General features: G+C 41.3%; 1 long non-coding RNA gene across 5 annotated transcripts in view; it reads right to left on the bottom strand.

The window, feature by feature from the left end:
* LOC119870777 overlaps window positions 1-27,691 on the bottom strand; it is an 85,931-nt gene that overhangs the window by 31,075 nt on the left and 27,165 nt on the right. For 4 of the 5 annotated variants that reach the window (XR_005356343.1, XR_005356342.1, XR_005356344.1 and 1 more), the window contains exon 2: window positions 2,837-2,967. The exons of the other annotated variant lie outside the window; for it this stretch is intronic. This is a non-coding gene — a long non-coding RNA (uncharacterized LOC119870777). The remainder of the gene's footprint in view (window positions 1-2,836; window positions 2,968-27,691) is intronic. 5 annotated transcript variants of the gene reach the window in all.

Here is a 27,691-nt window from a genome sequence, read left to right on the forward strand (position 1 = left end):
CTCCATCCTCAATGTTTCAATATGAAATGGGGTCTGAGGAGTGGAAGCCAACCCTGACCTCCTCTTAGACCCCGTGAGGAACCAAAGTACTTCCAACAGTATAGCTCGAGCCTGCTACCATATTCTGGCTGGAACATTTCTTGCTGTGACCAGGTCTTAAGGAGGAGTGGACATGTCCTTTCCTGCTCACAGACCACAAGGCATGAGGCAAATCCTACTACCATTTACTAGTAAGTTGACTGTGGATAAGCCCCCTCTTGGGGCAACCTCAACATTCTCATTTGTGAAATGGGAATAATCAGAGCACCTCTCCCACGGATTAGTGTAAATAACAAATGATCTGAGAGCCCTGAAGGACTTTGTGTCACACACAACAGATATTAAATGTTTAATCCACATTCAATTCATTCCACATTCCACATTCCACATTCAATCCACATTTACAGCACAGAGGTGACTTTTTCCTATCAAGTTATAAGAAAACCTTTATATTTGGCAATCAAAACTAACTTTCCAGGATGGCTTAACTAGCTGTCCAGTTGCTGATGATCCAATTATGGATTCAAATTCAAATAGGACCATATTCCTTTCCTGAATAAAACACTCACTGGGCAGTAAAAGGAGCATTCTTCCTTTCTTTTTTTCTTTTTTCTTTTTTTTACAAGACTGCCAGGTGGGGGATAGCAAAATAGAGGAGAGGAAGGGGGAAAGTGGACTGGGAACTGGACCGAGCACCATTCTGGGACAGTTAGGAATGGGTAACACCCCACTCAAACAAACTTGGTCACCTTCTCAGAGCAGGAACATCCCCACAAGCCTGGTCACTAGGCACACACAGCTCTCTCCTCCTGAAAAGGTACAAAAGATGCATATTCCTTATTTGCACAGGACTTTCTGCACTTCTACTCCTATCTGATGTTGACCCAACGTGGCAGAGCGGAAGCCACATGGAAAGCATAAATGGAGCTCACATCCTTTGCCAGAATGCTCCCTGCAGCCAGACAGCTGGCCAAGATGCTGTTGTTAGTGGAGGATATGCGTGTCACTGAGGATTCCAAGGAATTTGGCTTGTTCTGGGCTCTGCCTCTCCAGCAAAATGATTTCCACTTGTTCCCTTGCATTACCGGCTCTCTCGATTATGTGAAGTGGTGGTATCCCTTCCCCGCACAATTGACAACATTAATAAAAATAGATAACGTATTTTTAAAACCTACAGCAGATTGTCATGGCAATAAATAATTGTATCATGTTGCTGTCATAGCAACGAAGTCTGTGTAACAGAGACAAATCAAGCCTATATGGAATTTTTCTAAATTTAGGTGTTTGAAAAGAGTTAAAATAGCCTATAGTCATGGAGAGGTGAGTTAAAAAAATCCTTAACCTTCATTGGAAGAAATATTTTTAGCCGTATTTTAAAAACAGAATTGCTTATTGTTACATTTCCTCATTCTCTTCAAATTATAAATAAACTTCCTTTTTTGTTCATTGTATGTATATATATATTATATATATATATATATCCTCAAGGACTTTAATGAGCAGTGCAAGATTAGAGAGGATATTCTCTCTCTCACTCTTTCCCTCTCTCTTCTTCAAAAGTAATTTACAAGGCAGCACATCATAATTCTTGTACTTTCTCCTGGCAGCTAATGACACAATATTAATGGAATAACAAGTTACATTAGCTAAACCACGCCATAGCAAATTAATAGCTAGTTTCCATACACTTGGCTCCATTTTTTTTAAAAAGCATTTATTACCGCATGATATCTAGTGTGTCATTAAGAACTACAGACTACCAGAACTAACTGTGATGATTCTGACACAGTAAACTTTCTCTTCTGACTTCAACAAATGCTACTGAGATGACAAATAAGTGACATTGCCCAAAAAGGGGAAAGTGATTTTTTCACAGCTATGTAATTATTGTGCCGTTAAGAGAAATCTCCAAGTCCAAAATAATTACGGGAAAAAATGTTGCAGTTTACATATGACAAAACAAGACCTCTCTCATTTGATTTTTACTTCTTTGATTTGCTTTTGATGAAATGAAAATGTTTCTTTTTTTTCTCCTGTAAAGATTTCTTCTATCTAAGTCCCCACTGGGGAGGAGCTGTTGTATCATAGAAACGGTTCAGTGCCAAGCTCAGCTACCTACACGCTATGTGCACTTGCTACATCACTATACAGCATTAAACCTTTAAAAGCCATTATTATTTTGAAAAATGAAAAAATTAGATCACTAATTTCTATTTTTATTTATTTAAATTTTTATTTATTTATGATAGTCACACACACACACACACACACACACACAGAGGCAGAGACATAGGCAGAGGGAGAAGCAGGCTCCATGCACCGGGAGCCCGACGTGGGATTCGATCCCGGGTCTCCAGGATCGCGCCCTGGGCCAAAGGCAGGTGCTAAACCGCTGCGCCACCCAGGGATCCCAAGATCACTAATTTTTAAATATAAAATAATTAAATGAGATAGTACATACAGAGTATCTATACACAGTAAGTGCTCAGAAATATGTAACCTGCTATTTTTAATTCAAATCAAAGATTGAGATATATATTTAACTTTGATAGGAGTCTAAAATGAGATCCTCACACACCCGTGATGTAGGAAAAACTCTAACATAAGCATGATAAGCAATGCATTATAAATCAATACTTCTAATAATACCAATTTTTCTTTACTGTGTCCCTTTATAATAATTTTCATGATATATTTTTCTCAGATGAATTTTATTCAAAAGTGACCAGAAGTGATCAGAAGCTGGTCAGACTATTAGGAAAAAGGGGAGATATTGTCTCCACATTATGGCACTCACCCCACTGACAGCCACCAGTTTGCTTGTGTGGCTTTCTGGAGGAAATGGGGCTTCCCAAAAGTCAGGTGACAAACCTGATCCCTCTGCAGTCCCAGCTCTACCCAGAAAGCCCGATGGCTGATAATAAATGTCTGTGGAAGAAACATATTGAAGGGATTAAAAAGATTATGACTTCCCCAAGAAATCAGAGGTGAATATATGTACATGAATAAAGCATGCAGGTTGCCTAAGGAAGAAGGTCCTCCTTGAGGATGCTCCACCAAGAACTTGCCAGAGGTCCTCCATTCTCTTTGCCACTGTATGCAAGCACAAACAAGAGTGCAACATGCTTGCAGGGAGAAGACTTATTTTGGTATGTGGCAGCTTCTTTTTTACTTCTTGAAGCATTCCTTTTTGCCTTTACTCTCTGGAGCTTTGTTTTATTTATTTCGTTCTGTTTTGTTGTTCACAATCTTTAAATGCCAGCCAAGGACAGACCAACTTTTTGATAATACTTGACAAGCAAATTATGCTTTTGTAAAGTTAGACACCTATAGGAAGCTCTTACAAGTGAGAAAAATCCTTCACCAAACATATAAAGATGTATCGATTTGTCAGGTTTCTCACTGCAAAACCTAACTTCATAGATTTCCCACCCTCCTGTGTTTAGAGCATACATTTCAATATATACCTCTTTTTAAAAAATTTAAATTCAGGGACTCCTGGGTGGCTCAGCATTGAGTGTCACTTTCTGCTCTGGGCGTGACCCCAGATCCTGGGATTGAGTCTTGTATTGGGCTCCCCATGGGGAGCCTGCTTCTCCCTCTGCCCCTGTCTCTGCCTCTCTCTCTGAGTCTCTCATGAATAAATAAATAAAATCTTTTTAAAAATTAAATTAAATCAGCTAATGTAGGGTACATCACTAATTTCAGAGGTAAAGTTCAGTAATTCGTCAGTTGCATATAACACCCAGTGCTCATTACATCACATGCCCTCCTTAATGCCCATCAACTATCCTACCCTATCCCCCTACCCACCTTCCCTCCAGCAACCCCCAGTTTGTTTCTTGTAGTTAAGAGTCTTTTATGGTTGGTCTCCCTCTCTCTGATTTCATCTTACTTTATTTTCCCCCCTTCCCTTATGATCTTCTGTTTTGTTTCTTATATTCCACATATGAGTGAAACCATATGATAACTGTCTTTCCTTGACTACTTATTTCACTCAGCATAATACCCTCCAGTTCCATCCATGTGGATGTAAATGGCAAGATTTCATCCTTTTTTGATGGCTCAGTGATATCCCATTGCATATATATTCCACATCTTCCTTAACCATTTATCTGTCAATGGACATCTGAGCTCTTTCCATAGTTTGGCTATTGTGGACATTGCTGCTATAAACATTGGGGTGCAGGTTCCCCCTTCCGATCACTATCTGTGCATCTTTGGGGTAAATACCTAATAGTCCAATTGCTGGGTTTTAGATTAGCTCTATTTTTAACTTCTTGAGGAACCCCCATACTCTTTTCCAGAGTGGCTGCACCAGCTTGCATTCCCACCAACAGTGTAAGAGGGTTCCCTTTTCTCCGCATCCCCACCAACATTTGTTGTTTCCTGACTTCCTAATTTTAGCTTCTAAAGAGAGAAGCAAAAAGAAGAAAGTAGATGTTCTATTTAAGTGAGGATACTTATTTCCCTTATTCTACCCTGTTCCCACTACTAATATTTTTCACCTGAGAAAATGGACATTCTGTAGGGCAAATCAAATTCTTCTTCATGTGTCTCTACTGCCCTGGCTGTAATTAAAATTAAATCAGCATGACAGGATGAGGCCAGATGGAGTCTGTGACCCTTTCAGCTCATTGATGCTATAGACTCATTTTCCAGAAGTATGTATTGCCAACTGAGAAGAGGGGGCATCAAGCAAGTCATTCTATTTATTATCTTGATTACCTTAATTGTTATATTTATTGTTTTGGTAGTATCACTCACATCATTGCATTGCAAGTGACATTTTTGAACATTTTAAAACTATTTTCCAATAAGTTATTTTCTCCTGAGACTATAATATAACTTTACCCATTTTACAGAAAAGAAGACTGAATCATCTCACACTCAGTCTTCAGAGCCACTTCTCATCCTGTCTCTCTCTAGGAAATCCAAAAGCCATTCAGAGTTGACATTAATTCATAAGTGGCATGTGATTTTTGTGTGTATGTTAGAGGTGGCAGCAAATTTATCTTCCTAATTATGTTTTGCTTAGGCTAACATAAAAATCGGCTTGCATTTTCTGAGCATTCACCAGCTGGGAAGTAGAGAATGTTTTGTGATGGGGGGAAGCTGCCTTGAGATTCAAACTTGTCCATGTTTTAAAACAAACAAATAAACCAGGAGAAGCATTTAGAGCATGTGACCAAGCAGCGTGGCAAGAGTTAATATGTCTACTATATAATGAGCTTTGACGAATTGTTTACAGCAGCACGAATCCCCAACAGATAAAATGCACGCTACTTTATGTATTTTCTGTGACTAAGAAAAGATATATTTCTAGTTGAAAATACAGAAATGTCTGCTCAAGCATTGCATTTTTGTTCATTCCTTTAATAATCAAAGAAACTTAGTTTAAACCAAATTGGAGTAGAGGCACTTAACAGAATGAACATTTAAAAACATGAAATCAGTATACTTATCTTTGAAAATTGTCCATTTTAAAAATCAACCTGTCGGAGCATCTAGGTGGCTCAGTACTTAACATCTGCCTTCAGCTCAAGTCATGATCTCAGGGTCCTGGATCAAGCCCTGCATCAGGTTCCCTGCTCAGCAGGAAGCCTGCTTCTCCCTCTTCCTCTGTGCATTCTCTCTCTCTCTCTCTCTCTCTCTCTCTCTCTCTCTATATATATATATATATATATATATATATATATCAAATAAATAAATAAAAATTGTTAAAGATAATAATAATAAAATCAACCTGTCAATACCTATGAAGAGCCATCAAAATGTTGCATCATTCTGTAGTTTTAAGGCAACAATGACTATATATAGAAAACATAAGAAGATATCTGTGAAATGCAAAAGGAATCTCAGCATTGTGGAAAAATACTCCTGATAAAGTCAGCAGGAGAAAGAAAACAAAATTGCATGTACTCTATGATTATAATGACTTAAAAATAAATACATGAAAACAATAGTAGGAAAAAAAACACCCTGAAAACTGATTGTGGGCTTTTTTCTTTTTTTCTTGTTACTCTCTTTTTGCAAATAGTGATCATGGGGATTTTTTTCTCTTTCAATTTTTATTATTTCCATCCCTTTCTCTGTCCATGCTTTAATGAAAAAATAAAGCCATGGACCATCCATGTCTGGAACACAGAGTATGGGGCAGCTACACCAGAAATGTGATGGAAGGCAAATCAGTATCTTGAAGCTTAAACAGGTATAAATTCCAACCATATGATATAATAAGGACTTGCAGCGGTTTTATATGGAGTGATGCCTTTTTTCTGAGTTCTTATCATCATTACCATAGAATCTCATTCGTGGCGCCTGAATGGCTCAGTCTGTTAAGACTTCAAGTCTTGATTTTGGCTTAGGTCATGATCCCAGTGTCCTGGGATTGAACCTTGCATCAGGCTGTGTGTTCAGTGGAGAGTCTGCTTGAGAGTCTCTCTCTCTGCCCCACTCACACACTCTCTCTCAAATAAATAAATCTAAAAAAAAAAAAAAATACCTTTATTCAATTACCAAAGATTTCTATAGAGGAGAATTCTGAGAATGATCTATATGAACAGAATTTCTCCTATAAAATGATACTTGAAAATGTTCTCTGGGCCACCTATTCACCCTTTCGCCAATACCCAAGTGATTAATTCCTGCTTGAATTTAGTTGTAAGAAAATCTTTTACAAAAATGGATTAAGTTGTAAAGTCTCTTCTTAAAAAGATAGAACAGGCATCCCTGGGTGGCGCAGCGGTTTAGCGCCTGCCTTTGGCCCAGGGCGCGATCCTGGAGACCCGGGGTCGAATCCCACGTTGGGCTCCCGGAGCATGGAGCCTGCTTCTCCCTCTGCCTATGTCTCTGCCTCTTTCTCTCTCTGTGTGACTATCATAAATAAATAAAAATTAAAAAAAAAAGGAACAAAAAACACCACTCTGTAGCCCCATAGTATGGATATTAACTTATTTTTCTATTATCCTGAAGTTGCCAGGGAGCTTCTAGCCAATCACTGCCTATTTGACTATAATCAGCATCGAACATCTCTTCCTTGTTTCCTTCAGGTTATCTGTGTCCTGGGGTTTTAATGCTTTGATGTTTCATCTTGAAGTTTTCTCAGAAGTAGGTTGGTACAGAAATGGAAAATAAACTAAGAAAATTATGTTGTTATAAAAACAGAACATACTAATGTTTCTTCATATAGATGCAAATTATCTAAATGAGTAGAAAATGAGAAAAATCTAAGTGTCCATCCACCATTCTGCTCCTCAGAGGTAACTCTCCAGTTTGGAGAGTATTTTTTCATATTTCTAGACACACTTATTTGCTTCTTAAAAAAAATAAAAAAGATCTAAAGACTCATTTTTAACACTGAGTTCAATGTAGTCCTGAAATGTTAAACTTTATGTTTATGCTTTTTAAAAAACAGACTGCAACACCCAGTGTGTGTGATTGCTCACAACTCCCTACAGATAGGGCATACTAAAGTTCAGGTGGGTTTTCTGAAAATAGAAGAATTATGTTGTATGTGGCAGGTGAAATATTTTAAACATAGATTAAGAAATTACCCACATCAAAAAAAAAAAAAAAGAAAGAAAAAGAAATTACCCACATCCAAACACTTAATCAAACTCCTCTCGAAGATTCTGAGCTGCAAATTCAGGTGAAACCCTTACAGAAACAGAAGGGGTAGCATTCAATTGTTTCTGTGTCTGACTGTTGTATGTTTATGTTTTGTATTGATTTTGTCTTTTTGTCTGATAGGATGGATTTTCTGTCCTGATAGTTTGGACGTGTGATGAAAAACAGTGCTTTCCAAAGGCTACTTTGGATAAGTTTTACCACTGACCCTCTTTTCTCAGCGGCTCTAATTGGCTCCTGGAAGAGACTGGACACAGCCTCTAAAAACTTAACTCCTGAACTTTCTATTTTTTAAAAAAGGTCTTGTTTTATTTTTAATAACACAGAAGTGATAGAATTCTTAGTGATTTTAACTTTAGCACACTTTACATTATGAAACTTTTCAGTCAAGTTTGAAAGTTTAAAGAAAAAAATTTTAAATTAATCTCTTAGGCATAATAAAGTTACCAGAAGGCTATATAAAATGTCCTGAACTTTAAAAAAATTCTGTCCAGAAGTATTAAGTGGAATTTACAATCAGAATTATTTGTTATTTCCATGGCTTTCTTTTAGATCTAGTACTAAAGAATGTTTGCGATTTGCCAAAAATGGATAATTATGTTATTTCAAATTAGTGAAAATATGAAAACTTGAGGTGGGATTATATTATGTAAATGACTCTTGATGATTTAAAATTATTATTTTTTATGATAGTCACACAAAGAGAGAGAGAGAGAGAGGCAGAGACACAGGCAGAGGGAGAAGCAGGCTCCATGCACCGGGAGCGCGACGTGGGATTCGATCCCGGGTCTCCAGGATCGCGCCCTGGGCCAAAAGCAGGCGCTAAACCACTGCGCCACCCAGGGATCCCTAAAATTATTTTTAATGAAAAGAAAGGATGTCATCCCTGTTAAAGTAAGAAATTATTTAGCTCATTTATTCTATCTGCAAGCAAGCTGACAAAGCTTCCATCCCTTACAAAAGAGGTGTTTCATTTATTTAAAAGGCTATATTCTTTTAAGATAATTATTAAGCATAATCATTTAAAATTCAGGTGAAAAAAATAAATAAAATAAAATAAAATTCAGGTGAAAGGCTGGCTAGACACATTGCACAAGATGACTAAAGAATTAAGATTAGGATATCCTATTTACTGACAAGAAATAAACATCCAAAATCAAGAGTATTTATAAAATATAAAATATTTTCAATGGCAAAAAAACCCTCTTTCGTGTAAAGTACTCGTATGAATACCGCACAATTTTTGTCTTGCACAAAGACAATGTCTTTTTCACATTATATTTGATACTAGTTTTAGGTTGTGATTGGGAACAGTACCGCCCTGTCATGATTCAGAAAAACTTCCTTCAAAACATAAACCTGAAAATGCACACAACTTAAAAACAAAGTTTTCTTTTCAAGATTTATTTATTTATTTACTTTTAGAGAGAGATGGGGGAGCTCAGGGAGAAGGAGAGAGGATCCCAAGCAGACCCCTCACTGAGCATGGAGCCCAACACAGGGCTCAATCTCACGACTATGAGACCATAACCTGAGTCAAAACCAAGAGTTGGATGCTCAACCCAGTTCACCACCCAGGCACCCCAGGCAAGTTTTCTTTTACATTCAATTGTTAAGCTTTTGTATAAGTGGAATTTCAAACCAGGGTATATCTACGGTGTGGAATAGTACTCAGAAATAAAAAGGAAGGAACTGTTGGTACATACAATGACCTGGATGGAGCTCAAGGAAATTATTCTGAGTGGGAAAGCCAATCCCCAAAGCTTATATTCTATATGATTCCATTTCTATAATATTCTTGAGAGAAAAAAATGAGGGAGGTGGAGAATACATGGGTAGTTGCCAGGGGTGAAGCAGAAGGGAAAGCAGAGGACAGAAGTGAGTGAGTGAGTGATAGCTATAACAGGGCAATGGAGAGATCCTTAAAGAGATGCAAATGTTCTGTTTCTTGACTGAGGGGATGAATACTTGAACCCTTAAATATGATAAAATTGTATGGAATTAAACACATACACACACACACAAGTAAGTTCAAATAAAACTGGGGAAGTCTGAACAAAATGTATGGGTTGTATCAATGTCGGTATCTTGGTTGTAATATTGTACTATAATTTTACAAGATGTTAACCATGGGTGGAACTGAGCAAAGGGGTGCCTGAAATTTCTCTGCACTATTTCTTACAAGTATATATAAATCTACAACCATTTCGACATAAAAGCTTTAATTTAAAAAGCATTGTTGTTTTAGGGTTGTGCCTTCCAACCTGAATGAAATCAAGGTGCTGCCTCTCAGTATAAAAATATTACTAGTAAGACGTTTGTGCTAGGAGAATACACAATATTCCCTCCCACATGTCTTACGCCTTTCATGCATCCTAAGGACACGCTTGACGTGGCTGAATAGGCCTTTAACTTAGGGAACAGGAGCACCTGGGTGCTCAGTGTTCAAGTATTTGCCTTTGGCGCAGGGCGTGATCCTGGCCTTCCGGGATCAGATCGATCAGATCAGATCGAGTCCAGCATCAGGCTCCCCATAGGGAGCCTGCTTCTCCCTCTGCCTGTGTCTCTGCCTCTCTCTGTGTGTCTCTCATGAATGAATAAATAAAATCTTAAAAAAAAAAAAAAAAAAAAACTTAAGGAATGAAACAAGCCCAACAAACCCAAACTCTGAAAACCTTCCAAATGCTCAGAAGCCTCGGGTGATGCTACGCTTCTCTCCTCCCAATAAATGTTCAGAGAAACCCTTTTGGATGCTAGAGTTCTAACTTTCTGTCACTACGTATAAAATTTCAAGCTTTGAAAAATCCACAGTATCTAAAATATTTGTCTCCCTCTGCGGGCTTTCTTCCCTTCACAGCAGGTGCTCGATGTTTAGATGAGGCCAGAAGAAAAGCTCCCCCTTGCCCAGCATGCTCTCCCTGTTCCTGTGGTGTTCGCAGTGCAGGCAGCTTGCGTTCCAGCTCTACACCCAGCCAGGATGGGCCGTACATGGCTGTGCACCTCTGCACCCAACTTAGTAGCTCTTGCCTCTTCCTCTTGTCCCAAGCTGTGGAATGAATCCAAGAAAACAATTGTTTGGAAGGGCTCTGAGCAACTTTAGCTGTGAAGCACTGGGTTCCTTCTTGCTAAACTTTACAACAATGTTGGGATTCTCCAAGCCAGCTGTTCTCACAGGGGAAGCTGTTAACAACTGCTCTAGAAAGAAATAACTCTTTCTGTTTCTAAAGTCAAATACTTTGGCCATTAACACACGGAGTTGTTCTTCTAATTCATCTCTTTTTATGCCAGAACCTGTCCAGCTCTTGGCTCTGGGTTGGTTTTCACTGTCATTTACTCATGTTTGATCTTACTTTGCCTGGATCTCACAGTAGGCCTGCCGGCTTTACCTTCTTCCCTTCGATGGGGTTCACCCACGCATCTCCATAGCCACTAATGCAACAGGGCTCTCCAGGGAGAGTGCCACCTCCTATACCTTGTCATACACGAAGCCTAGGAAACAGGACTGTCTTTTGTTGTTGCAGAGGATGAGCTACTGAGGGAGAGAGTTGCCAAGATCCTGCGGATGGCTTGATACAAGATAATAATGCTCTTATCTTTTGGGCAGGACCTATACTCCTTGATAGGGATACTTAGCAGAGTGTCCCCCAATAGAGCCTGGGTGAATCAGGGTCCTCCAACAACTTAATCATTCCCCGGGGGGAATTTGGCATGCATTATATAAGATAACTTTGAAGCTTTCCTTTATTTAGCTTGCCTGAAATAATAGTTTTTTCGGGAAAAGAACTATTTCACCAGATCCAAGGTCCACCTTCTCCAGCCTTGGATTCCACCCCACTCTTCTGGTTGTTAGCTTCTCTTTAAAGTCACTCTGATCTGATTATCCCCCTCTTTCCCTACCCCGACTCTTCCTGCCAACCCCCTTGAGCTTCACAAGAAATGGACCAGACCATTGAAAACTCTTATTTCCCTGTCGTGTTTTCAGTTCTTGATATTCGCAAAATTGTGCAAGAAAACAAAACAAGGGAAGGTGGACAGAGTTAATTCCAATAATATTTGGGGCATTTGGGGCCAGGCATTTTGGTGACACAGAAAACACGAACATCAGTCATCTCACACTGCAGAGACCTAATTAAAGCCATCCATCCATGCAGAACAAAACATTGGCTTCTGGTCATGTCAATCCAGTGGTCTTTGGAAAGTTTCCGCCTCTCCTGGTCTTAGTTTCTCCTTTTGGAACATAAGGAAATGGAAATACATGATTTTCAAGGTTGCTTTCAGAGCTAACATTCTTAGAAAATATAAATGAATTCTTTGGAAGGAGGTGAAGATGAAGGTTCTGAGAAATGCAATGTCATTTTAAAAGATGTAGCAAATGTGTCTGTTAAAAAAAATAATGCAGATTCAAATACTAAGGGTCCTTCTATTGGAATATTTATATCCAAGGACTAACAGTTACAAGGTTGCACAGGGAAGTAAAAGTCATCACAACATGGAAGCCTGACTCATGAATCAATCACTCACAATGTTTTTTTCTCAACTGAACATCCTCCCAGGTGTCAGAGGAACACTGACCCACGCCCATCACATCAATTTAGTCTTAGGTCGGTCTCTCTGCAATGATGACAATGCTGCAAATATCTCACAATATAAGGCACACAGAAAACAAATTGGCCACAAAGTGAAAATATGAACTGGGTGGGGGAGTTGCTTGCATTCACCTCTTATTTTGGAACGGTGTTAGCAAATCCCTACCACCAAAAAAGAGAGCTAAGTCACGCTCTGTTCTGAAAATCTGCACATGATTGTCAGTATTACCTAGCTGATTAATTTTGGTTACATTTTAATTTGCATCTTTGATATTAAGTTCCAATTAAACTCGTTGCTCCCATTGTTTGATGGAAAATGTGTGTCCTTTTTAAGTGGATTTATGTCACGAGGTGTATCCACAGCATCAATCATCAGGCAATGAGAATTCACTGAATTTACGAAGAAAGACCAGCAGAATATGTCAACCTAGGGGCGCCTGGGTGGCTCAGTAGGTTAAGCATCTGCCTTGTGCTCAGATCAGGATCCTAGGGTCCTGGGATTGAGCCCCACATCGGGCTCCCTGCTCAGTGGGGAGTCTGCTTCTTGCTCTTCCTCTCCCTCTGCTCCTCTCTCCCTGCTCATGTTCTCTCTGTAATAAATAAAATCTTTTTAAAAAATGTTCCAACTTAGAGATATTAGCTGGTAAGCTCAAGGACATCTCCATATGCAGTGGATCCCCTAAAACTTCAGTAGTATCAACATGGAAAGGTTTGAGGCCAACACTCTGGTAGGAAGAAGGCTTCAGGGAACTTGTCTGAAATCCTGTTCAGATCACAATAGGTATTGTTTACTGAGGACTCACTGTAATTCACAGTCTACAAACACCATCTCTTAGAATTGTCATAATAATCTTATGAAATAGCTACAATTATAATTACCCCAATTTCACAGACCAAGAAACCAGCACAGAGCTCTTCTAAATTTCACACATCTACTAAGAGGCTGAGGGAAGTATAACCCAGGCAATCTGGCTCAAGAGCCCTTGCTTGTCTGAATCAATGGTTTGTAAACTACATGGAGATGCTAGAGCTGGGCCAGAGGCCTGGAACCTTCTGTAAAGTTCCCAGATGATGCAGACATGTAGCCAAGGTGCAAAACCTGACTCAGAGCACAACTTCTCTGATTTTTAAAAAAGATTTATTTATTCATGAGAGACATGCAGAGACATAGGCAGAGGGAGAAGCAGGCCCCCACAGGCAGCCCAATGTGGGACCTGATCCCAGGACCCCAGGATCATGACCTGAGCCAAAGGCAGATGCTCAACCACTGAGCCACACAAGTGCCCCTCACTTCTGTGATTTTTAATGTGTATGTGTATTCCTGGGGATCTTTTTTTAAAAATTTATTTATTTATGATAGTCACACACACACACACACACACACACACAGAGAGAGAGAGAGACAGAGAGGCAGAGACATAGGCAGAGGGAGAAGGCTCCATGCACTGGGAGCCTGATGTGGGATTCGATCCTGGGTCTCCAGGATCACGCCCTGGGCCAAAGGCAGGCGCTAAACCGCTGCGCCACCCAGGGATCCCCCTGGGGATCTTGTTAGAATGTTAATTCTGGTCTGGAGGCATTTGGATTCTGTGATTCTATAGATCTAATAAACTTCCAAGAGAAGCTGATGCTGGTGGTCATGGAGCATGTTTTGAGCGACAGCTTAGGTTAGTCTATTTGGGGATGCTTTTGAAGGGGCTGATAAGGGATCTGTAAGCCACTCCTTCTTGGCATCATTACAGGGGATCCATGAAAATTCACCCTCTGGCAGTGTGCCATAGCAGATGCCTCACTCCCTTCAGGGAGCAGGCGAAGAAAAGTTAACCTTTCATAATGTTGAGCCATGGAGATGCCAGCTTGATACAGGTAGGAATGAAAAGGAAAATCACTTCCAGGCACCCTCCCTATCCCTTCTCCATGTTATTGGGGCTTTTATTAACAACCCAAGGGATTGCCTACCAGTACCTAGGAGTGAAGAAACTCCATCTCTTTTGGCACTTTCCTGACAAATCTCTCCCTTCCAAAAGAGAGCCTGAGGTCATTCTGCTTTCTTCTGGAACTCCAGGATTAGTACCACTGGGAAAGGAATACGTATCCTCCACACTGGTGCCTGAAAGAAACCCAATGCCCTTTGAGAAGTGTTCCAACCCTCCTTCCAGCTCCTGCTGCCCTCAAATGAGTCCTGCCTCCCTGAGGCACACACATAGCTGTTATTAAATAACTATTATTGTTTAACAGTAACTGAATACATTGTGTACAGAAAAGATACAGTCATTACCAGATGGACCTAAAATCTAAATGATACAAACAGGCACCAAATAGACACATTGAGGAAGCCTGTGTGCCAGTGGATTACATAAGGCTGGGGTAGAGGGGGAGTGGTGGGGATTGCAAGATGTTTATCATGACGATATCTGGGTAAAGAAGGAGCGTGCAATTTAACTTCAAAGTGGATGTGAAGAGCCGTGTATCTATTTGAGGGCTGGTGAGACACAGCTCAAATGCTAGAGAACTCAAAGCATTTGGCTTCTGCACTTCAAGAGGGATGTATGTATGTATGTGTGCACACGTGCACAAGTGTGCATGTTTGCATATTTAAAAGGGAGCTTCTGGTGGAGAGAGAGAGCTATTTAAAGGTAATAAAGAGAATACAATATTTCTTTTCACTCTGTTGAAAAATTCTGTCCAGAACTAGTTTATATACTTTCAGCATCTTTGCCATGATGCTTGGGCTGTTTAAACTTACAAAGAGTAAGCACTGAAGTCTCTTCGCAATGTGTCACAGAGGGACCCCAGTCCCTCTGAATGCACTGCACACCACTTCCACTCCGAAACCTTCTCCAGGTCTTAAAAAAGTCCAGACCTGGGTAGGAAGGAGTCTTCTCTCTCCAGAGGTTAAACTGCAAGTGATTTGTTTGTTTGTTTCTGCTATTTTGTTCCCTGTTGCCTGGAAGGTTCCTGAAGCCTTAGTTGTTGGCAAGATGTTAGGGATGGGCCTGCAGTTTGATGCCTCTGGCACTGCTGTCACCTGCCTTGTGGTCACCTGTCACACATCTTCCACCTCATCAAACCATCACCCATCTTCTGTACTACGGAGCTGTCCTTTTGGGAGATGTCAGCCCATGTCCTGAGCCACCTCGCTTTGCTGAAGGGCTCCTCAGCCACATCCAGTTCGATCAGTTTCACTTTCTTAACATCCCTCACCCCTAAAGAGTATCCTGGAGCCTAGAACCTCTGATTCACAGGCACCAAGAGCCCACTGTCCTGAACCCTCTACTGTCAAAGCACGAACAACAGAGAGCACAAACTTCCAGAGAAATACTCCAGGATACCTTCTAGGAACCTAATGGCATTCCAAAGGAGAAGTTAGGGCCCTTTGGACACCCTAAGAGCCCTATGAAAACCAAATAAACATTTTTATAATCTTAACATATTCTATCCCCTACTATATTCTAAATTCTCACTAAGATGACATTTTGCTCCAAAAAGATGCCAGTTGGCATTTTAAGATATTTCTTTTTAAAAAACAACTTAAATATCTGATGTGTAAAAAACATTGAATTGAATTTAGTATTTGTAATTGGAACTAACATTAAGCAGGATTTGTCAACAAGATTTTTGTAGAAATATATTAAATACAGGTTTTTAGCATACATGTAATAGCATGAGTTGGATGAAGAGATTTATAAAAATATGCAACATATCATTCTCTAAACCATGAATTTCTCAGGTAAAAGACAAAACATACTTCAGGGTAAATTTTGGACTTTAAAAAACTTTAGACAAGATTGGTTTTATGAAAAAAAAAAAACCATTTTTTTTTTTTTGCTTCTGTTGTATTGTCCAGAGTCCCCTGCTCTTCTCCAGCATTGTTCTGATTGCATAATTGGTGTCTTTCCCACCAGACTATGAGCTCCAAGGTATGAAGACTGGGGGAGTGTGTCTCTTCTGTTCACTATTAATCCCCAGAACCCAGTTCAGAATTTGGCACCACAGTAGGGTTCTCTAATTATTTGTTGAATGAACTAATTCTACACCTGACTGCTGGGAAAGTCCACCCATTGCTTTAAAAGGGGGGAAGGGGTGAGCCAGTACTTTTCAAACAGATTTATTTAATTCTACTCCAGGAGAAGCATTCCTTTAGCTTGACTTCCCAGCTATGGGTGAATATGCAAATTTAGGGATAGCGGCTAATATTAATTAAGGGTTTACCATGCTTATTTTATTGGATTTTGACAACAGCCTTTGTGTTACCATCATCACCATGCCCATTTTACAGATGGGGACAGCGAGGTTAAATTGTTGCCCAAGGTCACAGAGCCAGCAAGAAGTAGAACGAGAATTCAAGCCCAGGCAATCTGGCTCTACATCACTGTAAACTCATCCTTGGGAAAGAATACTTTGGCTTTGGATGATACAGACAAATCATCTGCTTCCCAAAAATTGTATACTTTTAATTCAAAACCCAGAGCTATTAGGATCAGGATCTACTGGATTCAAATCCTAGCTCAGAACATGTGACCTCAGGCAAATGACTACCTCTTTGAAGGCTGAAAAAACACCTGTCTTCTAAAGAGGATGTGTGGAAACTCTTTTGGGCCCATAGCAACATCAGGCAAAGCTGGCGGCTTTTGGTAGGGCTTTTCTCTTCAGACACACTGGGAGAGGAGTATGGATTTTATGCTCGCGTCATTGAGATCAAAGGTATTTATAACAATAATTAATTAAAATAATTGCATTTTCCAGCAGGATATACAGAGAAGAGTGCGGCGATACATGATTGGCATAGATGCAAATTGCATAGATGCTGGCAAATATTTTGTGCCTAGAAGCTAGAGCACTGCAAAACAAACCATTCCTATTTATAGCTGAGGGTGGACAGCCTGCAGGCTTTGCAAGTGCGTTTTCCTCTTGCTGCTCTGAAGGAATGGGGGTTTCCGACCAAATCCCAAGTTTTTAATGACAATCCACACCAAGTTTTAGATTTAACATTTTGAGGGCCCCTATGTCATGAACTAAATATGTGAAGTTCAAAAAACTGGAATGGAATGTAATTTCCAGAGGGATCAGGACCTTTTGCAAGTAACTGAGTACCTACGGTGCATACAATGCACACACATGTGCAGGAGAGAGCTTTAAGTAGGAGGGCAGAGCTGAGGCCTCCTGAAAAAAAAAAAGAAAAAGAAAAAGAAAAAGCTAAATACAATTCCGAGAACAAAAAGGCCCCTATATTCCTTGAGCTGGAAAAATTTGGGCATACAGGTAATGTTTACAAGGCTGGGCTCACTGAAGAGGCTTTAAAAGACTGCAAAATTTTTTCAATGGGAAATAATACCTCCTCTTTCTTCCCCTTCCCTGCCTCTTCCTCCTCTTCCTCCTCTCCCTCTTTCTCTCTCTCTGATCTCTCTCTGCTCCTGCATGCGCATGCGTGAGCACAAAAACGCATGCGCACCCACACTGTATCATCAAGGAGTCCATCCTCAAGGCTGCTGACTGGCTCCTGTGGGTGGTCACTCTCCAAGGAATGTGCTTTTTGGGTTCCCCTGTAAGAGGCCTCCAGTCCTCTTTCCTGGCCTCCGGCCTGATTTCTGCTGGTCGTTCTCACTCTCACTTTCTCTCCATTGAAGCCCTTTCCTGATTTATGGTGACAGCCCGAAATCCTACAAATGGGAAGGCCTTACATTGTGTCCATATTAAACATATAATGCGTTATTTAATTTCTTCTCAGACTGCAACAAGATTCCCTTGAAAACAATGGTCTCAGGAACGTGGCTACATTTTGCAACGGGAAATAGCAAAGTGGCCAAGGCAAACCTCAGTCAAAACTCAGGGGGAACATACAAATTAGTCCTTACATATAAATTTTTGTTTCCTTACAAAAACCTTTGCCTGCATAACTATCATAGCAGCACACTGAAAGCAGCAGACAGAAATCATCCTGAAATAGCAAGTGAGCCATGCAGAAATTACAGGCAGGTCTAGGTAATCTGAATTGTTTCAGTCTTGCCTTTACCTTCATTTCAAATACTGTGTTGTTAAGAAAGCTAAAAGACAGCTAGCAGAATGGGAGAAAAGATTTGCAATCTTATGTTTGATATGGGACTGGTATCTGGAATACACAGAGAATTCTTATAACTCAACAACAGAAATATCACCCAAATTTATTATTTTCTTTTTAGAGAGAAAAAGAGAGTGTGCACACATGTGAGTGAGTGGTGGGGGGAGGAGGAGGAAAAGGAGGAGGGGGAGAAGGAGGAGGAGGAGGAAGAGAGAGAGAGAGAGAGAATGAGAGAATCTTAAGCAGACTCTACACTCAGCACAGAGCCCACTTCGGGGCTTATCTCAAGGCCCTGAGATTATGACCTGAGCTGAAATCAAGAGTCAGAAACTTAGCTGACTGAGCCACCCAGGTCCCCTGGCCCAATTTTAAAATGGGCAAAGGATTTGAGGAGATAGTTCTCCAAAGAAGATACACAATGGTCATAAGTACATGACAAGATGATCAATATAATTAGCCACCAGGGAGAAGCAAATTAGAGCCACAATGAGGTACCTTTTCATATTCTCCTGGGTGGCTATAATAAAAAAGGCAGACAATAGCAACTAACAGTGAGGATATAGAGAAATTGGAATAATCATATGTTGATGGTGGGAGTGTAAAATGGTACAGCTACTTTGCAAACACAGTTTGGCAGTTACTCAAAATGTTAAACGTAGAGCTACCAAATGACCCAGCAATTCCACTCCTAGGTATCTACCCAAGAGAAATGAAATCTACATCCACACAAAAAGTTTATACATGAATGTTCACAATGGCATTATTCATAGGAGCCAAAAAATGGAAACAACCTAGTGTTTTATAAACTCATGAATAGATAAAGAAAATGTGGCATATCCATACAATGGAATATTATTAGGCCATAAAAAGGAATGAAATACTTATCTATGCTACAACGTGGATAAACCTTGAAAACATTATGGCAAGTGAAAGAAGCCATTCACAAAAGAACATGATTCTGTTTATATAAAATGTCTGGAATAGGCAAATCTATAAAGATGGAAAGTAGACTAGTGTTTAACTAGGCTAGGGGAGGGGATGTGAGGAGTGACTCCTGAGACGTACAAGATTTCTTTTTGGGATGATGATCCTGTTTGAAATTAGATCATGGTGTATGGTTGCTCAATTCTGCGAATATACTAACATCATTGAATTAAACACTTTAAGTGGGAGAATTTTACAGCATGTGAATTGCATTTCAAAAAATACATTTAACACATATAATTCCATGTTAACATTTTGGAACTGTAAGAAACACCTTAATTTGTCATTTTGTTTATAACACACCTTAGTACACCTGTTATACTATTTCTATCTCTAATGGTAAAAATATGTACACGTTTTGACATTAACGTTTGAAAGAAAATGAAAGTTGTTAGGAGTGAGAGTTTTCCACTTTCCTCAATGTTAGTACCAGGAAATGCTACCATTCCACTGTGGAGTAGGTGGATGAGCTAGTTGGGGTGGGAAAGGACTCCTGCCGAGGAACAAAAACTTGCAGGAGGAGAATCTTTCTTCTTCCTCATTCATTTGTTACTGGAGGAAAGAATTGCCTTCTATAATTAAGGGAACTCTCTGGATTTTCAGAGTGGTGGACTAAGGGTTTTCTCCTCACCACTGAGAGACAGTTGAATGAAGAGGTAGAGGTAGATTGGCGCTGAAAACATGGGAGGCATGTCCCTGACCCCGATCCCAATGCCCTGTTTAAAATCTCTTCTCCTCTAGAGACTTCCCTGGCCTCAACCACCTCCCTACAACCCCAACCCTCAATCCCCCATCTCAGAAGCATAGCAAGTCCTCTCTCTAGCTCCTTGGAATCTGGCCCACCCTTCACCAGGTTGGCTCCTAATAACTAGTCTTTCCTTTGACCAGAAGGTAGAGGTTGACCCAGCCATCATCTTTGAGTCCCTAGCTTTTGGAGCTATGCCCAGCACATGGCAATCTCCCCTTAAATGTTTGGCAAGTGAAAAATCAACTGTCAGGGCACCAGGCTGGCTCTGTCGGTAGAGCATGTGACCCTTGATCTTGGGGTTGTAAGTTTGAGCCCCACATTGGGTGTAGAGATTAAATAAAATCTTTAAAAAGTACTTTCTCTTTGTATTTTATTATTATTATTATTAATATTACTCTAATCATCATTATTATTGAATATTATTTCATTTTCTTCTTTGCCCTCACTGAGATCTACCTAGGCAGAAGAGCCTCCTCCCTGGCCAGGGACCTGACATCTTGGTGCAGCCTTTGAGATGGAGCACAGAATAAAAATGTGCTAGGACTTAGGGGATCCAAAGATCATCTGATCCAACCTAATTCTGTGAATGAGAAAACAGGACTCTCCCAAAGTAACCCCGATTTAACCCATGCCCTGATTCCTGCCCAGTGCTCTTAGTGGGATCCTATTATGCACAGGAGTCGGTAAGATGCTGGATAGGGATGGATTCCTACAACTGCCCAATGATCAGCTCTAGAGACTCTGGAGAGCTTTGGGCCAGTCAAGGAATTTTCCAACCTCAGTCTACATATCTTAAAAAGGGGACAGAAATTATTATTTCTTTCACCACAAGACTACACGAGACATTTTATCTGAAGGCTTTTTTGAAATATGCATGCACCTTGTAAGTGTTAGTTCTTGGTATTTTTGTTCTTATTTGCAATAAACCCAAGGCTATCTGAGAAGGGAGGATACATCTTACAGTTTGGCAGTGACTTTTATAAATGCTGAAAGAATATATGGATGGCAAAGCTGAGGATGCCTAGGGTATTTTATTTGTAAAGACTTTCTAAGAGTGTGGCTGGCGTCACAGACACTTGGAAGTTGCCAGGTGTTGGCTGATCTGGTTGCATAAGAGCCCAAAGCAAGGATTCTGAAATACTGAGGCCACTCCGCATTCTCCTGAGCACAACCCTCTCAGCCTGGGTTCAGACCTCTGCCTCACCCAGGATGGGGAGATATACCCACTGCCTCTATGTCTGCCTCCCAGGATGTAACTTGGGGATGTTTATATTCTCAGAGAGCATCATTTTCTCTAGATACTTGAATATTTGCAGAAGCTTTTCAGGAATGAATTCTACAAGTCAGGATTGCACACAAGAAAGTCAAGCAAGTTTAGAGTGCCTCAGGAGCCTGCAGAAATGACTCTTTTCAGAAATCCCAGGCCCTTGGGGTTAATCTGCGATCCATCCCAGCTCTTCTCTCCAGGACAAGCACAGCCTAGGTCAAGTGTCTGGGGCCTAGGTCATTCATACCTCTCATTCACACCCCCTTGGCCCACATTTTCTACAATGCTGGAAAGAGAACAAACAGCAAGATCTCCCCTCTGTAGCCACCATGGGTGATAAACATTAGCAAACAAAAGTGATTATGAGATCACAGTCCCAGGAAGGCTTTATCTCTCCCCCGCCCCACCTCGCTTCCCCCTGTTTGGAGAATATATAAACTCACAGGACCCAGGTGCTGCCCCTCGGCATTAGATTTATATTCTCCTTTATGAATCAACTGCATGTTATTTCCACTTACACATCATTTGTAAATTAACAGGTGCAATGGTTGAGATATATGGTGCTTTTTATCACCTATCCTTCAAGTGTTCTTACAGTTTCCTTTTTTTGACTCATACACTCTTTAATTTTACATAATAGAAAAAATTAGACATGACCACAGAGAATACTGGCTGCCATTTCATCCCTTGCTCAGCATCCCACTGGCAGAACAAAAGGAGGACACTGTTCTCCATTAATCTATTTTTATATAACCATTTATAACTGTTTCCCCCCAATCCAGGAGCATGCATGTTCAGTTCATACATTTACTCATACGCGGACAGATTTAGCTGTGCCCCACTGTGTGCCAGGCTCTGTTTCAGGTATGCGAGAAGCAGCAGAGAGCTACAAAGATGAAAATCCCTGTCTTCACTGAGATTTTATTCTAGCACACTCTAGATGTGGAAGATAAAATTCAGGGAGAAAACTGAAATATCATCCTAATTTCAATCACTAATGGTTTAGAAATATCCTTCTGGTGCCTTTTAAACAATTTTCTTCATTTTAAAATATTTGTTATTTAAAAAGGCAATATAGTCCATTATCTTTTTCTCTATATTTGAAAATTTTTAATAACTTTTTTTTAAATTAGGAAATACGGTCATGGGGCCCTCTCCACCTGTGTCTGCCCTCCTAGGGAAAACAAGTTTCCCTCCCTGCCTCCTGCTGGTTCTTCCAGGGTGAATCTGTGGGTAGACAAGCGTATTTCTGTGCTTCCTTGGAAAAGAAGTGACTGCTAAGAAGTTTGGCCTCCTAGACATGACCTACACTTCCTCAGGGCTGGGGCTGCCACGGCTCCATGAGAACCTCGCTCATGCCATTACCTGGGCTCTGTTCAGCATGAGCAACTTTTGCTACTATCATGCAATGTGGGCACAGAAACTCTTTGAACACAAGTCTTCTTTTTTTTTTTTCTTAAAATTTCATTTACTTATTGGAGACGGGGGGGGGGGGGGGGCGGAGAAGCAGGTTCCGTACTGAGCAGGAAGCCCAATGTGGGGCTCAATCCCAGGACCCTGAGATCATGACCTGACCCGAAGGCAGACACTTAACGAACAGAGCCACCCAGGCACCCAAGCACCATTCTTCTTATTGGTGATGAATGCAGGACACTTTATGGCTGGTCTCAGGCCAGTGGGGTCAAGTGGATTGGGACAGTCTTACAGAGTCCTACTTGCTGTGCATTGTATGGTGAAAAATGGTCCTCAAGCAGAAGTTCTCCCTTTGGTGGTACATTAGGATCCCCTGGGGGAAAAAAAAAAAAAAAGACTATATGTCTCCCAATACCCAAGGCCCACCTAGACCAATCAAATCAGCCTTGCTGGAGCAGGAGCCCAGGTGTCAGCTATCTAAAAGCTGCTCAGGTGTTGCCAAAAGGCAGCCAGACTGTGGGCCAGCACTCAGGAGGACTTTGCCTCAGGCAGAGTTTGCAGAATGAATCAATGTAGATGGGGGTGTCCATTAAGTTGTGGTCTGCGGGCTGTTTTTGCAATTGCAATTTGGGGGATTTTTTGCAATTCCGATTTAAGGGTACATGGTAGTTGCAAGGTTTGTGTTTAGGATCAGTGATGTTTAATAAATGGCTGCAAGAATATCAAAGTGTTCTCAGAGGTGGGAAATGAGGCAGCACTCATGCTTGGGGGTGGGTGTGGCTGGAAGGGGCACCAGCGGGATGCTAGTTACATAGGGGTGTTCAGTTTGCTGTGCACTGAGGATTTGTGCACTTCACTCTGAGTGTGTTACTCTGATAAAAGCCTTAGAAATCTCTCATACAAATTGCTACAAAACAATTAACAGTTGTAACCTCTCAGTTACATTTGGAGCACTTTGGGTTTTTTTTTCCCCTTTGTACTTTAACACAGTTTGAATATTTTACTGTGAGCAGGTATCACTTTACAAAAATAATAAATTTTTAAAAGAAAGCCTATGGAAGAAAGGACCCAGAAAGAGGGAGGAAGAGGGAGAGACATTTGATCATTTATCAGGATAACTCTACTGGTGTGTCATATTTATAATAGAGCATATTTGATTGTTTCTTATTGCCTTGCAGTCCAGTTCCCTAGCAAGTAGTAGCCCAATTCCTGATAATCCTCGTGTCAGGTGTTCCTTCCAAGTCCTGAGACCCTGACCTGAGCTCAAAGCCTGCCCAGAACAGTTAGTACCTGGACCTTTTTTGAACCTAGGTGAGACCAGACCCTTGGTCTATGCTAAGTAGGAGCAGGCATGCTCCCGTGGGCATCTGCCCAGGTGTCTCTCCTGGGCATAGGAGAGGGGCCAGGGAAGTTGAGGCACATGCTTCTCTCTGTTGGAGAGAAGTTCTACTGGGCGGATGCTTGAGCTTCCCAAAATTCACCTGGCTGGATTCAGAAATCCAAAATTAACTTTCCCTTTCATACTTCATGCCTCTTCAAAATTTCCCCCACTAGACAGAGGAGGATAAGGGGTGGGAGCTGTCAACCCACCAGTTTAATCTGATAGCATGAAACATTTAGCAATGATCATTCATTTGTAGAGAAAATGCCCTGAAATCATTGTATCAACTACTATTGCTGACTCTTGGTTATTGATTGATTGATTGATTGATCAATGAAAGAGAAAGTGTGGGAGTTTTTTATCTGTCAATGGTTCCTTAGACTCAAAAACATTTTTTTAAGTAGCCTTTGACTGTTGCCCTGTAAACAAGACCAGGTCCCCAATTCAAGGAGAATTATTCATAGCTGTGTCAATAGAGCTTGCATGCTCTCTACCCATCCATGTGACTGCCCAAGGCATCTTGAGACATGAACGGAAAAATCGCCACTCTCCAGTTTGAGAAGGGCTGCAGTTTTCTCCTGCCTCCTGCAGAGTCACAATCAAACCAGGTGACCTGAGCTCCTTTTTCTCCAAATGCCTATTCCAAAGGTCATACAATGTGGGCAGATCGCAGAGCCTAAAGGATGAGATCCCCAACTCCCACTCCAGCAAAAAAGCACTTTGAGAAAATGAATTATGTGCAAAAGCATTTTCTTTTGATGGAGGCATTTGGTTCCTTTTTCTGAGCCTCTTCACCCCACCAGGATCATGTCATCTCTATCCTTCTGGTTGAACATGGTAGGGACAGCACCAAATTAAAAGAGGACCCAAGTTCAGGTGTGGGTTCTGTGTCATGTGGAGCAAGCTCTGGCCTTGAGCCTTTCTTTACCTGTGAAATGGGGATAGCACATAGGTGTGAGAGTTTTCTCTTGGGGTCAGTAAGAGTACATTCCATGAGCTAGGACAAAGTGAAAATGCTTTGAAGCTCAGAAATACTGGTGCAGCCAAAGGTGGTTTAGATATAACTACATTCTTATTCCTTTTTCTTATCCTAGCTTCTGTTCTCTCTGGCTGCCATGTTCATGGTACTCCTCCTCCTGACTCAGGGGAACCCAGCATGAGGATTTATTGGGGTTGGAGGAGGAGGGAAAAGGTGCCAAGTTGTTTATTTATATGCTTATTATTGATCTGTCACATTCTCACGTCAGCTCCACAATGGCGGGGGTTCACTGTCTTCTATGCCCACTACTGTAACTCTGGACAGTGCCTGGACCCCCTTACCAATATCATAAATTATTACTATTATATCAATATCACCATTGGTATGTATAATTGACATATTATTGGTTATAGATTATATATAATACTTTCAATGATATAATAGAATCAATGCCTTAATAATATGACAATATGATAAATTCTAAGCCCCCCATTAAGGAGGAGCTCATGGACACAACAGAGAACTTTACATCAGCTATGCTGGAAGGGTCACTGCCCTTTGAGACCTGTCACTGGAACATTCGGACTTCAGGCTTCAAGCTGGAATCCACCCTTTACTATTGTTCTTACGGAAATCTCCTTGCAGCCTCCGGAGCACCCCCAGGAGCCTTTCCTTCTCTCTTAATAAAGCTTTGCTGAACTCCAGAGAAATTTTGGTTCATTGTGGAATGTCCAAAGCCTTATTTTGTAAAAAAGATTTTATGGATTTATTCATCAGACACACAGAGAGAGAGGCAGAGACATAGGCAGAGGGAGAACCAGGCTCCTTTCGGGGAGCCCGATGTAGGACTTGATCCCAGGACCCCGGGATCTCAACCCGAGCCAAAGACAGATGCTCAACCACTGAGCCAGCTAGGCAACCCCAAATTCTTATTTTAAAACATTCTACAGCTCTCAATCCCATTTATGTTGTCAGATGAATTCTCCTGGCGAAGCTTGTAAGGGCTAGGAGTTCCCTAAAGCATTCCTCTAGTTCAGGCTCGTAAAGAAAGAGTTTTCTCAGTGTTTCCTTCTTTCTGCAGGAATGTCAAGGAGCCAGGGTCAGGGCATCTGGTGTGAAACTGGGGAAATATTTTGCCTCCCTGTCACACAGTCAGTGCCCATCACATCTTAGTTGGATGACTAAAAACATAGAAAATGAGATTTCTTCTTTCCAGAACCTGGACCCTGATAGGAAGATTATAGAGAGTGTCAGAAACTTGAAATAAGACAAATGAAAGTGAGGTTGGGTGTGGAATGGAAAGAGCCAGGAGGCTACCTGCTGGAAGTCACCAGAGACAGCAAGGATCTGGGGAGAGAGCCACATGAGAGTCAACTGACCAGGAGCCAGTGCTTTATGAACTAGCTCTTTTTGTGTCCCTTGTCTGCATCCCCTTTCTTTTCTTTTCTTTTCTTTTTATGATAGTCACAGAGAGAGAGAGAGAGGCAGAGACACAGGCAGAGGGAGAAGCGGGCTCCATGCACTGGGAGCCCGACGTGGGATTCGATCCCGGGTCTCCAGGATCGCGCCCTGGGCCAAAGGCAGGCGCCAAACTGCTGCGCCACCCAGGGATCCCTGCATCCCCTTTATTTTCTAAGAAAGTTCTTTGTGAAAATGCCTCCATCCTGCCCTGCTTTTCTTTTCTTTTCTTAAAGAAAAAAAAGATTTTATTTATTTATTCATGAGAGACATAGAGAGAGAGGCAGAGACATTAGCAGAGGGAGAAGCAGGCTCCCTGCAAGGAGCCCAATGCAGGACCTGCTCACCAATCCTGAGATCACGCCAAGAGCCAAAGGCAGACGCTCAACCACTGAGCCACCCAGGCGTCCCTCTGCCCTGCTTTTCTAAAAGGAAGATGGGGAAAGTTCTGGAAGCTGTTGTGAGCCAGAGACAAAGGAGAGTGGAAAACTTGCATGAGGAGCCATGACCTTTCCATGCTCGGAAATCTCTCTTTTTTTCTTTAGAGCAAACCTGATAGAGTGAGTCAAGGTCAGCTAGAGAGAGTTTACTGAACGCCACAGGGGGGTGGGGGGATTCAGAGGGAACCAGCCAGGTCAGCTTTCCCCTCCTATGGAAATAGACAGCCTCTTGACCAGTGTTTTTCCACAGTAGGTCCTGATGACCAGGGTGCTCTGGATTGCGGCAGGTGTCTCTCAAAGGGTTTCAAGGTCAAAGCAGAAAATCTGTTGCTACCATAGGGCACCTCAGAGCTGTTTGTGCATGCAGTAGGCTGAGCAATGGCCCCCAAAGATATCCAGTCCTAATAGCTGGAAACTTGTATAGCAAAAAGATCTTTGTAGATGAAACTAAATCAAGAATTTTGAAATGAGAGATTATCCACGCAGGTCCTAAATGGAATCACAAAACTCCTTAGAAGAGGCAGGTTGAGGGAGATTTGACACAGATGGAAAAAGAGGAAACAATGTGGCCAGGGAGGCAGAGATTGGGGGGTGATGCCACAGGCCAAGAACTGCCAGCAGTTTCCAGAAGCCAGAAGCAAGGAACAGATTCTCCCATAGAGTCCCCAGAGAAAGCACGGGCCCATGGACACCTTGGTTGTGACCCAGA

This window comes from Canis lupus, chromosome 3, assembly GCF_011100685.1.
Source record: "Canis lupus familiaris isolate Mischka breed German Shepherd chromosome 3, alternate assembly UU_Cfam_GSD_1.0, whole genome shotgun sequence".
Classification (NCBI taxonomy): domain Eukaryota; kingdom Metazoa; phylum Chordata; class Mammalia; order Carnivora; family Canidae; genus Canis; species Canis lupus.